Here is a 3,625-nt window from a genome sequence, read left to right as displayed (position 1 = left end):
GCTTTGACCAACAGAAAACAGCAGAAGTGATGCTGGGCCAGGTCCTGGCTCAGACCCTGAGAGACTGCAGCTTCACTTCCTGTCATTTGGAGCCTTGAGCGGCCAGGTGAGAAGGCTGACCACCTTGCTGCTAATGAAGAGGGGCCCCGGTGAGCCCAGCCTCACAACAGCCCCCACCGAGCTGTCAGGGGTGTGAGAAAAGCTGGTGGACCCTTCAGATGAGCTCGGTTGAGTATTTCCAAGTAACCTCAGTCAATGCTACATGAAGCCAAAGAATTGCTTGAATTCCTAACCCATAAAATAACAAGATATAATAAAATGCTGTCTTAAACCAACAACTTTGTAATAGGTTATTGGGACACATGTCAACTCTGATCTGTGGGAGATGGCTACCTGAAACGCTCCCTTGGGCAGGCATCTGGAGCTGAGATGGGTTTGTTTTGGTGAAGAAGGGTTCTGTGATCTGTTAGTGATGTCTGCCATGAGCACAGGAGAGGAGATGGGGAGTTAGCTGTGCTGCACATTTCATATTCCTGGCAAATTGTATGTCAAGTACAGTAGGGCATAATTTAATTCAATTAAATTTTTTTTTTTTCAAGACAGAGTCTTGCTCTGTCATCCAGGCTGGAGTGCAGTGGCACAATCTGAACTGACTGCAAACCTCCGCCTCCTGGGTTCAAGGTGTTCTTGTGCCTCAGCCTCCCAAGTAGCTGGGATTACAGGTGCACACTACCACACCTGGCTAATTTTTGTATTTTTAGTAGAGACAGGATTTCGCCATGTTGGCCAGGCTGGTCTTGAAATTCTGACCTCAAGTGATCCACCCACCTTGGCCTCCCAAAGTACTGGGATTACAGGCATGAGCCAATGTGCCTGGCCAATTTTATTTAATTTTCATTGTTCGGACTTATCATCTTCATTTTATAAGTGAAGAGACTGAGGAACAGAGAGATTATGTAGCACATCCCAGCTAGAAGGTCCCTCAGCTAAAGGCGGGCAGAGTAGGGTCTGTGGCCCCAAAGTCCACACTTTTCCCACGAAACTGGGTAAGAACACAGGTGTTCCCCAGAGGCAAAATTGTTGTCCACCGCAGGTTCACAGACCCCCTCTGTCCTGATTGATCATGGACCCCTCCCCATGCCTTCCGTCTTCACCAGCCCTCAGTCCTTGTGACTAGGTCTGGCTCTACTCAGGGACTGGGACAGCTGGCACCAGGCCAGCGTCACCAGCGGCCCCAAACTGCTGGGTTTCCCCTCTGTCATGGGAGGCTGGCACTTAGGTATCTCTCAAGGGTGGAACCAGGCAAGTTTATAAAGAGCTTAATGAAATACCCGTTTCACAGCTCTCAGAGCCAGGCAAAGCTAAGTGCTCTGTGCAAGGTTCTTAGAGAGCAATTAAGAAAACCTTTCTTAGGGGAGTCGGAAGCCTTGTGGTGGGGGTGGGGGTGGCAGGGAGTGGGAAGAGGGAGGAGCAGGGTTGACAGCTGAGGCCCAGCTCTACCCCTTCCTGGAGGTGTGATCTTGAATAAGCGATTTCGCCGTTCCTACCCTCAGTCTTTTCATCTAATTCAGGTGGGGATAATTAGACCCACCTTGCTTGGTAATTTTTAAGATAGAGGATTTAATTAAGTGAAGTGCTTTGAACAGTGCTTAGCGCACATTGGTGCTTACTAAACTTTTCTTATGAATGAATGAATGAGTGAATGAATGAACAAGAATAACTGTTGACCGCGCTGAGCTGTATACGCGGGTCTGAATCCCATGCTGGTTTGGCTGGCTCTCTGCACTCACTATGCCTGGAACAGAGTAGTCACCTAATACATATTTGCTGAAAAAAATTCTTCTAAGTCCAACTTAAGGAAGTTTTCAGGCACACACACACAAAAATCATACACTGCATTCCAAAGTAGATAGAATTTATTCAGGTGGTGATAATACCTCAGGTCTTCAGACCCAGTATCAGGAAGCCTCATCTGTGAACCAGGAAGCAAGCAGAAAAGACCTCTGAACACACAAAAGTATAAAGTTCATGTGCCAATACCTATGACTTCTTTCCTAGAAATACCCTCTGACTCTCATTTGTAACCTAGTTACTCTTGGCTTACAAACAACTTTCATTAAGGTTTTCAAGCCCACCTTAGACTAGAAGAAGCAAGTTGGAGAGGAAGAAATCCCGGGAGATGGAGAAGTACTTGTACAGAAACAATTCCAGGTTGGGCACGGTTGCTCACGCCTGAAATCCCAGCACTTTGAGAGGCTGAGGTGGGAGGACTGCTCGAGCCCAGGAGTTCGAGGCCAGCCTGAGCAACATGGCAAAACCCTGTCTCCACAAAATATACAAAAATTAGCCAGGCGTGGTGGCATCGCCTGTAGTCGCAGCTACTCGGGAGGCTGAAGTGAGAGGATGGTTTGAGCTCAGGAGGTCAAGGATGCAGTGAGCCATGATTGCACCACTGTACTCCAGTCTGGGCGACAGAGCATGACATTGTCTCAAAACAACAACAACAAAAACAACCAAAAAGACAAAACAAACAAAAAAAACAAACAAACCAATTCCACCAGGAAGGTGGGCTTCATAGCCATAAAATAGGAATAACAAAAATTCAAGAAAACCCCATGATAACGTAAATCTGGTAAACTGCGATTGGCAATTTGGCTCCAGGTCCCTAGAAGTCAAGACCAGCTAGCTACGCAGGTGGCTGTACATAAGCTAATGCAAGATTGCATTTGAAACGATTGGAATTTGTGGGCCCCACTTTTAATGTTCTGGTGGGGTTTCTACTATGGCAATATTTCTCATTTATTGAGGACTTCATATATTCCAGATGTTTTATGTACATATCCTCACTTAATCTTACAATCAACCTATGAGATGGGTACTGTTATCCTCTTAATACAGAGCATGGCTTCTAATCCTTGGCACTGTTGACTTGTTTGAGGGGCTGTCCCGTGTGTTGTAGGAAATTCAGCAGCATCCCTGACCTCTGCCCACCAGATGCCAGTAGGATTCTCCACCTCCCAGTCATGACAACCAAAATTGCCAGATGCCCCTGGCACAGAATTGGCCCCAGCTGAGAAAATGTTAGAAATGTGGGAACTGAGGCTCAGCGAGGGTGAGAGTTGTCCAAGGTCACACAGCTTGCAAGTGGCTGAGCTGGGATTTATACCCAGGTCCACAGGTGCCAGACAGAGCACAAGCTCTGAAGCCCTGGAGGTTGTGCATAAGTTACTCCACAGAGATTGCCGGGAGGCTCCAATGGGATCATCTCCCAGAATAGAAGTCATAAGTGGCTGTTCTGAAGCCATCAGTGGCTGACCTAGGCTCGTTGGGGATGACCTTTACACTTGGGGACAAATTCCCCTGAACTATATCCTTGGTCTCCCTGACTCTCTCCTCTCCTGCGTTTCCATAGAGGTTTCCTTCTCACAATGTGGAAGCAGCAATGAAGGGCCATATCTGGGGCCTTGGTATCCCATTTTTGTTAGGCAACTGGTGTCTTTAAAGGGTGAATTTTGGGAAGAAATAATACCTCTCCTATCTGGGTTTATGGGACTACCATCTGAGCTGGTTGTCCTACTGAGGCCGTAAGTCAAGGAGGACAGTTAGGGTTAATGGAACCCAAGGA

This window comes from Pan troglodytes, chromosome 1, assembly GCF_028858775.2.
Source record: "Pan troglodytes isolate AG18354 chromosome 1, NHGRI_mPanTro3-v2.0_pri, whole genome shotgun sequence".
NCBI classification, from domain to species: Eukaryota; Metazoa; Chordata; class Mammalia; order Primates; family Hominidae; genus Pan; species Pan troglodytes.
This window is presented reverse-complemented; position numbering follows the sequence as displayed.